Source organism: Carlito syrichta, unplaced genomic scaffold (assembly GCF_000164805.1).
Source record: "Carlito syrichta isolate Samal-C Ts95f unplaced genomic scaffold, Tarsius_syrichta-2.0.1 Scaffold315473, whole genome shotgun sequence".
In the NCBI taxonomy this organism is placed as follows: domain Eukaryota; kingdom Metazoa; phylum Chordata; class Mammalia; order Primates; family Tarsiidae; genus Carlito; species Carlito syrichta.
This window is the reverse complement of record NW_007259569.1, coordinates 1,136,816-1,147,630: the sequence shown is the minus strand read 5'-3', so window position 1 is coordinate 1,147,630 and position 10,815 is coordinate 1,136,816.

Below are 10,815 nucleotides of genomic sequence, written 5' to 3'. Positions count from 1 at the left end.
CTCCTCTCCCCAGTGGTAGGTGGTGGAGGCTGTGTCGATGATGAGTTGGTTGAGAAATTGAGGTTTTGCTTCTGGAATCTCAATTCTATTCCATTGGTCTATATCCCTATTCCTGTACCAATACCAAGCTGTTTTGATTATCGTAGCTTTATACTAAAGTTTAAAGTCTGGCAATGTGATACCACCTGCTTTGTTTGTTTGTTTGTTTGTTTGCTGAGGATTGTTCTGGCTATTCTTGGTCATTTGTGTTTCCATATGAATTCCTATGTTGTTTTTTCTAGGTCTGAGAAGAATGTTGCTGGTAATTTCATGGGTATTGCATTAAATCTGTAGATTGCCTTAGGTAAGATGGACATCTTCACAATGTTGATTTTTCCAATTCATGGACATGGAATATTTTTCCACTTGTTTGTGCCATCTTTGATTTCTTTGAACAGTGTTTTGTAGTTTTCATTGTAAAGGTCTTTCACGTTTCTGGTTAGGAAGATGCCAAGGTATTTCATTTTTTGTGGCTATTGTGAATGGAATTGTGCTTTTTATTTGGGTTTCTGTTTGTTTATTACTGGTGTAAAGAAGTGAGATTGTCTTTTGCACATTTATTTTATATCCTGAGACTTTGCCAAAGTCCTTTATCAGTGTAAGGAGGTTTTTGACAGATTCTGTTGGGTTTTCAAGGTACACGATCATGTCATCTGCAAAGAGAGATAGCTTGACTTCCTCTTTTCCTATTTGAATACCCCTGATTGCCTTCTCTTCTCTGATTGCTCTAGCCAGGACTTCCAAAAGTATATTGAACAGGAGGGGTGAAAGTGGGCATCTTTGTCTTGTTCCCGTTTTCAGGGGAAATGGTTCCAGTTTTTGTTCATTTAGGAGTATGCTGGCTGTGGGTTTCTCATAGATGGCTTTTACTATTTTGAGATATGTTCCCCATATGCCTAGATGTTCGAGGGTTTTTATCAAGAAGGGGTGCTGGATTTTATCAAAAGCTTTTTCTGCATCTAATGATATAATCATGTGGTTTTTATTTTGACATCTGTTGATGTATTTGATTATATTTATGGTTTTATGAATGTTGAACCAGCCTTGCATCCCAGGGATGGATGATGGATGATTTTTGAGATGTGTTGTTGAATCTGGTTCACTAGGATCTTGTTGAGAATTTCAACATCTATGTTCATCAAAGATATTGGCCTGTAGTTCTCTTTCTTTGTTGGGTCTTTACCTGGCTTGGGTATCAATGTGATGTTGGCATCATAAAATGATTTGGGGAGAGTTCCATCTTTCTCAATTGCCTGGAATATCTTCAGTAGGATTGGTATAAGCTCCCCCTTAAATGTCTTGTAGAATCCTGCTGGAAAGCCATCTGGTCCAGTGCTTTTTTTTGTAGGTAGTTTTCTTATTATATGGTCAATTTCCTTGATTGTTATTGATCTATTTAGGGTCTCAATTTCTTCTTGTTTCAACCTAGGCAGGTTGTGTGATGACAGAAAGTCCTCCATTTCTGAAAGGTTTTCAAGTTTGTTTCCATACAAGTGTACATAGTAGTCTCTAATGATCTTTTTTATTTCTCCAGTATCAGATATGACTTCATCTTTTGTGTTTCTGATTGTGTTTATTTGGGCTTTTTCTCTCTTTTTCTTGGTCAGTCTAGCTAGGGGATCATCGATCTTGTTTATCTTTTTGAAGAACCAGCTTTTTGTTTCATTGATTTTTTATATTATCATTTTGTCTTCTATGTCCTGGATTTGGGCTTTTATTTTGGTGATCTGGATTCTTCTGCTGAAATTAGGCTTTTTGTGGTCTTGCTTTTCCAGCTTCCTTAGGTGGATTCTTAGGCTGTTAATTTGTGATCCTTCCATTTTCTTCATGTGCATTTGTAGGGATATAAATTCCTCTCTTACTACAACTTTCATGACATCCCAGAGATTTTGGTAAGATGTTTCTTCATTTTCATTTGTTTCCAGGTATCTTTTAATCTCTGTTTTGATTTCATCATTGACCCAGGAGTTGTTTAGCATCATGCTGTTTTACTATACCTTTTCTATGTTTAGATATGCAAATACTTAGTTACAATTACCTGCAGCATTCAGTATAGTAACATGCTGTACAGGTATAGGCTTTTAGCCTAGAAACAATAGGCTACACCATATAGACTACATGGAAGGCTATATAATCTAGAATTGTGTAATTATACTCTTGATACTAGCACAACAAAACTGCCTAACAATGCATTTCTCAGAACATATCCTCATTGTTAAATGATGTGAAACTATGTAATCATACACACACACACACACACACACACATACACACATACACACACACACACACACACACACACACACACACACACACTCATGTAGGGAAGAAAAAAGAGATTGTGTGCCCCCAAACTGTAATGGGAAGGCAAAAATAAAAACATTTGGCTGGACTCGGTGATTCAGCCTGTAATCCCAGCGCTTTGGGAGGCCGAGGTGAGTGGATTGCCTGAGCCTGCGGGCTTGAGAACTGCCTGGGCAACTTGGCGAGACCTCATCACTACAGTAAATCAAAAATTAGCTGGGCATGGTAGCGCACGCCTGTAGTTCCAGCTACTTGGAAGGCTTAGGCGGAAGGACCACTGGATCCCAGCAGGTCGAGGCTGCAGTGGCCGGGAGTGGCCACTGCACTCCAGTCTTGGTGACAGAGTAAGACTCCAACTCAAAAAAAAAAAATTAAATAAATAAATAAATAAATGAAAACATTCAATAATTATTTAGAAAGACAGCCCCACTGTTGAATAATCAATTAAATGCAATATGAACAGCAATTAGATTTTATTCCAATACCCTGACCACCAACCAATTTAATCCAATTGACAAAGAAACAAAGAATGATAAAGCACACTTTTGGCCAGGGATTGAGAAACTAGGCTCTATTGGGCATACACTTAAGATCAAACAACTGGGAATTGAGGAAACAAATTAGGATTCCAGGTGTGTCTATCTCCATAACAGGCAGATGTATCATCTCCGCCACTCATCACTCCTTCCTGGACTTCGAATTTGGGATCAGTGTTATCATCTAGAATTAAAATTGCTCTCTCTGTTTTTCCCAATCTCTCTACAAAAAGTAGAATATGCAGATAAGTGTCCAAGCCAGAGTAGTCTGCATAGATAGGGGACAAGATGACAGACACAGAGCAGTAAGTCATACTTCCAACACATACGAGTACATATTTAGGCTTTGTGGACCCAAACAACCTTCTATCATTCTCTACTGAAGATCAGGGGTGTGTCTATGTGATTAAATAAGATCATATTGTGCTTTCACTGTATGTTTTCTCCCACAAATGGAATTAAGAAAACACCATTCTGCAATTTGCCTTGTTTCATATTACATGATATCTTTCCACATCAGTACATATATTCCAATCTCATTTATAATAGTTTGATTAGTATTCCATTGAATGTGTATATGAGTATGAAAGTTATATCATATACTGATTCATGGTCTGTTAAAATAATTGTAATGTATTCTTTCACTCTTTTCTGAGAAACTAGAAAAATTCATATTGTGACATTTCCCAACTAGATCTTGTCTGTGGTCTGAAAGCCAAATGGCAAGAGAAACACAGTATGGCATCCAAGTAATTTGATAAACCAGGTACTTTTTATCCCATGGAAAATTCCACCTTTGCGCTTGGGCGTGAATGTGTGTGTACGTGCTTTGTGGAAAGGAAGGGAAGGGGCCACAAAATAGGATATTCTGTTTTTAGTTTAATTTCTTTCAGAGTATAAGAATGCTTATGGGAACAACCCAAAAACATGTTGAAAATGATCAAGAAAGAACTATGCATCATCACCAATGCCATCAACCAGATAATGTATTTCATTAACATATATATATACTTCTAAATATTTATTCTATTAATACATATAAACTTTTTTTGAAAACAATTTTAAAACTCAACAGCAGTTTTGAATATCCCTTCATATTCCTATATGCTTGTGTCTTTTGTGTGTGCGAACCACTTTCAATGATTGCTGTCTTATACACCTTAAAATATTTAATGTCAGTTTTCCTTCTGATTATAAAATAAAAACAGAAGAGAAATCAGCAAACTAAGAAGGTTAATAGTTGGATCACCTCAGCCCTCGGTCCTTTGCAAATTATCTTCTATTAAGATTTTTGTTTGTCTGCCTCTCAATTGTTTTTCATTTTATTAATACATTCTGTCTCTAAAAAGTACAACTCTCTTCCCTCTTGATCTGCTGTACATGTGAATTGATACAGAGAGAGAAATAGAGGTAGAAATAGATATAGATATATCAATAAACATACTAATATTGATCTCTAGCATACTAATAATGTATACTGAATATCAACTAATTTTTAAACTAAACTTTATTCTTCACAGGCTCTTGATATAACTGAGCATCAAATACCAAAATTGACTACTAACTTAAATCTCTCAAGGACTGCAATAAAATTACCATTAAAAGCACAATATTGCAACTGGTCATTCTCTACAATATCTTAAGATAATGATAATAATCTTGAAGAAAGAAAATTCCCGAATGAGAAATTTACAATTATCCAATTCTGCTTCCCCTCCTTTCCCCTTCTGGATAATTTAGTTCAAATATTATTGTGCCATTAAGTGAGTCAGAGTACAATAATCGTATGTGTACGAGCGTGTGTGCATGAGTTGGAGGGTGAGGGGAAAGGAAAGGAACATTGGCAAAAACCATGATGACCCAGAGCAGGGTGTTGAAGCCTAAGCTAAGTGAGGAGAACATCCATAGGGCAGACCAGCACCAAATTTTTTTCACAATGAGAGCTTATTTTCCCAATAATTCCTTAAACAAATTATTTAAGAAAATCAGTTCCCTAGTCACAAGGCATAAACTTTTATTTCCTCTCCCACTGAAGTACACTTTTATACATAAAGAAAATATCTTGATACTAAGTTCCTTTTTTCATTTTCTTCTTTTTTTTTAAGATATGGGGTACAATTCAGGATTAGGCATACAAGTGGTCATCATACAGGTAAAGTTTGGGCTTCCCTTTAGTCCCCACTTTTGTTTTAACAACACATTGGATCCTCTCTCTTACACCATTCATTTCCTCAGCAAAACTCAGGTCTCATTCAGGTCAGGAGGTCACATATTTTTTTCAAAAATGCTCTTTTAACCCTCCAGCCCCTACACCCTACAGTAGGCAAGAATTCCTAAATTCTGTGCAATTATAATTAATTCAAAAGTAAATTTGGGGACTGAAAAGTTATAGATTTCTTCCTGTTTTCCTGGAGACAGTAACTCCATTATAGGTAACTTCCAGGTGAGTAAAACACATGCATAATTACATAACAAAATATTAATATAATATCTCTTTCATTTGATCTAACCCCAAAAGTAGCATACCTGCACAAGAAGATGTCTTCATTATCTATTTTAACAGTGTTATGGAGATATTATTAGGATACCATAAAATTCATCCATTTAAAATATACAATTCAGTAGTGTTTAACATAGGCACAGAGTTATGAAACCATCAACACAATCTAATTTTGAATAGTTTAATTACTCCCAGAATAAAACCTTGTATTCATTGACAGTCACTTCCTATCCCCCACATCCCTATAGCGTTAAACAGCCACTAATTTATTTTCTGTCTTTATAACTTTGTCTATTCTGTACAATTCATATGAATGGAATCATACAATTTGTCATCTTTTGTGATTGCCTTCTTTCACTCTGTATTATGTTTTCAAGTTTCACCAATGATTTAGATTTTTCTTTTTATAGCTGAATCATTCTTTTCATAGCTGAATAATATTCATTGTATAGACACATTGCGTTTTGCTTATTCAATCATCAGTTGATTGACATTTTGGTTGTTTTCAATTTGGGGCTATTATGAATAATGTTGCCATGAACATTCATGTGTATGGGTTTTTTGGTGAACATATGTTTTTATTTCTCTTGGGTATATGCCTCGAAGTGAAATTAATGGGTTAAATGGTAACTTTAACATTTTGAGGCACTTGATAATCTACCAAATCATTTCTCACAGTGACTTCATTATGTTCTGATAACCCTACATTTCTTTCAACACTTGTTATTGACTATCTTTTCCATTACAGTCAAACTATTTTGTGTGACATAACATTTCGCTGTGGTTTTGATTTGCATTGTCCTGCTGACAAATGATGCTGAGCATCATTTCATATGCTTATTGACTATTTGTATGTGCCCTTTGGAGAAATGTCTTTTCAAATTTTTCCTTATTTTTTAATTGGGCTAACTTTTCATTATTGAGTTTTAAATGTTTATATAGATGAGGGGAAGATGGTGGCAGAGCCAGTTAGACTAAGCAAGTGCCAGTGTGAGTGAGTGAGAGTATGGAAAATTTTGCATATGTGTCATGTGAGTAAGTAGGCATGTGAGTGGCTGACTGAGTAGGGACTTGGGAGCAAGTGACCAGGACTCTCCTGGTGAAGCAGCTGGGGCTGCAGCTGCTCTGCATGGTCCCTGGTGCTTCCTAGGGTGCAGAAGGTGAGCACCATTTTTTAAAAAATCAACAAAGTCCTTCCCAGAAAGAAGCTGATGGGAGAGATTGCCTGCTCCAGGCACTACCTCACCACTGCAGCACCTGGCCAGACTCTGGCAGCAAGGGCTATGGAGGGAGCACAATGAGGGAGACCAGAGACAAATCCCCACTGGAGAAGATGAAAGAGGCAGTGTACCATCATATTGGAAACTGGGCAGGAAGGGGCCCTGGCTTGCTCATCATGAAATGACAGACCCAACCCAATATCTGTGACTGGCAGATTAACTACACAGGGGTTGATCATGACCCAGAGGGAATACCCTGAAAGCACAAACTCTGGAGGGACAGGACAAGTGCTGAGACTCGGGTGCCCCATGCCCTCCCCTGATTCAGCCTGGGAAAAAGGGTGTGCCCAGAAAAGAATGAGGAATACCTCCAAAGAGATCAGTGGTGAGTACAGGGCTAACCCATCCCCTTCCTCCCCAGCAGTCCTCTGAATGTCAGACCCACACTGCTGGGGCATGACTGAGAGGGATGTACTCAGGCGGAGCTGGACATCAGCTGCAATAGGAGGACTCCACTCAAGGATTAGCCTGGCTGGGGCCGTGCCCAGTCAGTACTTGGGGAAAAGACAATCCCACACTGCCCCACTGGAGGAAATTCCCCTGACCATACTAAAGTGGAAGGGGAAGACTGAAGCCCCACCCACTCTCACATCCATCTCCTCCTTCCCTGGGCTGGACACTGGGGAGACTGAATGAGGCCGAAAATCTGTAGGAGACAGCAGAGGGGAACATTTACAGAGGGCAGTGTTTTTTTGTTTGTTAATTTATTAATATTTTTCTTTTGTGCATGAAAGTGTATGTGAGGGTTTTATCTACATTCCCCTCACTCCTTTTTTCATCTTTCTTTCTACTTTCATTTTTTCTGTTTTCTGTTTATATGTGTACATGAATGATTGAGTGTTCACCTTTCCAGCTTTTCTGTTTGCTTGTTTGTTTGTTTGTTTTTGTTTTTTTGTTCTTCTCTTTTTTTAGTTCAGCATGATGCTGAACAACTACTGGGTCAACACAGAAATCAAAACAGAGATTAAAAGATTCCTGGAAACAAAATGAAAATGAAGAAACATCCTACCAAAACCTATGGGATGCCATAAAATCATTTCTAAGAGGGGAATTTATATCTCTACAAACACACAACAAGAAAATGGAAAGATCACAAGTTAACAGCCTAACAAATCACATAAGGGAGCTGGAAAGACAAGACCACCCAAACTCTAACTTTAGCAGAAGAATCCACATCACCAAAGTAAAAGTCAAAATATGGGATATAGAAGACAAAAATATCATAGAAAAAAATCAATAAAACAAAAAACTGGTTCTTTGAAAGAATAAACAAGATTGATGAACCCCTAGCCAGAATGACCAAGAAAGAGAGAAAAAGCCAAATAAACACAATCAGAAATACAAAAGATCACATCACAAGTGAGCCCAAAGAAATACAAAAGATTATCAGAGATTACTATGTATACCTATGTGAAAACAAAGTTGATAACCTAAATGAACTGGAGGAATTTCTGACATCACACAACCTCCCAAGGTTGAAGCAAGAAGACACTGAGACACTAAATAGATAAATAAAAACCCAGGAAATTGATTCCATCATAAAAAAATTACCGACAAAAAAAAAAAACACAGGACCAGATAACTTTCAAGCAGAATTCTGCAAAACATACACGAAGGAGCTGATACTAATCCTATTGAAATTATTCCAGGCAATTGTGAAAGACGGAATTCTCCCCACATCATTTTATGAAGCTAACATCACACTGATACCCAAACCGGGAAAAGATACAACAAAAAAAGAGAACTACAAGCCAATATCCCTAATGAACATAAATGCAAAAATTCTCAGCAAGATTCTATCAAATCGGATCCAATAAACATCTCAAAAATTATCCACCATGACCAAGTAGGCTTCATCCCCAGGATGCAGGGCTGATTCAACATCCACAAGACCATAAATGTAATTAAATACATCAACAGATTTAAAAACAAGAAGCACATGATTACACCAATAGGTGTAAAAAAAAGTTTTTGATAAAATCCAGCATCACTTCTTCATTAAAAACCCTCAAACACCTAGGCATAGAAGGAACATACCTCAAGATAGTAAGCACCATCTACAATAAATCCACAGCCAGCATATTGCTAAAAGGGCAGAAACTGGAAACATTTCCCCTGAAAACAGGAACAAGACAAGACTGCCCACTCTCACTCCTCTTGTTCAACATTGTACTGGAAGTCCTTGCTAGAGCAATTACAATACAGAAGGAAATCACGGGTATGCAAATAGGAAGAGAAGAAGTTAAGTTATCCCTCTTTGTTGATGATATGATCCTATACCTTGAAAACAAAAGATAATTGGTCAAAAACCTGCTTTCACTGATAAAGGACTTTGGCAAAATTTCGGGAACAAAATAAATGTGCAAAAGAGAGTTACATTCTTATACACCATCAACAAGCAGGCAGAGAATCAAATAAAAGCACAATTCCATTCACAATAACCACATACAAAAAAAGAAATACCTCAGCATCTTCCTAACCAGAGAAGTGAAAGATCTTTACAATGAAAACTACAAAGCACTGCTTAAAGAAATCCAAGAAGACACAAAAAAATGGATACATATTCCATGCTCGTGGATAGGAAGAATCAATGTTGTTAAGATGCCTATCCTACCAAAGACAATCTACAGATTCAACACAATACCCATTAATTACCAACATCATTCTTCTCAGGCCTGGAAATGACAATACGGAAATTCATATGGAAACATAAACAACCACAAATAGCCAAAACAATCCTCAGCAAAAGAAACAAGGTGGGAGGCATCACACTTCCAGACTTTAAACTTTACTATAAGGCTACAGTAATCAAAACTGCCTGGTACTGGTATAAGAATAGGCATTTGGACCAATGGAACAGGATAGTGATTCCGGATGTGAAACCTCAATTTCTCAACCAACTCATCTTTGACAAAGCCTCCACTAACAACAACTGGGTAATGAAGAACCTATTCAGTAAAATATGTTGGGAAAACTGGTTGACAACATGCAAAAGAATGAAATAGGACCCCTATCTATCACCATACACAAAAATCAGCAGTAAATGGATCAAACACCTGAACGTAAAACCTCAAACTATAAGAACCTTAGAAAATGCAGGAGAAATCCTTATTGAAAATGGAACTGGCAACCAATTCCTGATCAAAATCCCAAGCACCCTTGCCATAAGAAAAATGATAGACAAGTGGGATTCATCAAACTGAAAAGCTTCTGCAAAGCAAAATAAGCTATCAACAAAGCACAGAGACAGCCCACAGAATTGGAAAAAATATTTGTCAACTGTGTATCTGACAAAGGCCTAACATCAAGGATCTACAAGGAACTCAAACGTGCCAAAAGGAAAAAAAACAAACAGCCCTGTTAAAAAGTGGGCAAAAGACATGAATAGACATTTCTCAAAAGAAGATATTCTGACAGCCAACAGACACATGAAAAAGTGCTCAGCCTCACTAATCGTCAGAGAAACACAAATCAAAACCACATTGCAATACCACCTAACCTCAGTAAGAATGGCCATCAGTAATAAAACAAAAAACAACAGATGCTGGAGAGGATGTGGAGATAAAAGATTGCTTCTACACTGCTAGTGGGAATGCAAGCTAGTGCAACCTCTTTGGAAAACAGTGTGGCAATTTCTTTTTTTTTTTTATTAATCAATATTTTTTATTATGGGGTACAGTTAAGGGTTAGGTGTACAATTACGCTTCATTCAGGCACCCTGTTGATAAGAGGTGCTTTCCCATCCCCAGACAGATATTTGCTACTGTTAATCCCATCCCCCTCCCCCCCATAGTTCAGTCATTTTCTTATAGTATTACATTGTATGTTCAAGGTCCATTATATGAGTGAGAACATGTGATACTCGGATCTTTGTTTCTGTGAGAGGTCACTCAGTATTATAGACTCTAGTTCCATCCAGGTTGTTGAGAAATTCATGATTTTGTTCTTTTTAATGGCTGCATAGTATTCCATCGTGTATATGTACCACATTTTTTTAATCCAGTCCTCTTTTGATGGGTAGCATGGTTGTTTCCAGGTTCTTGCTATTGTGAACAACGCTGCGATAAACATACGTGTGCAGGTATCTTTTTTATAGAGTGATTTGTGTTCTTCAGGATATATTCCCAGTAGGGGGATTGCGGGGTCATATGGAAGG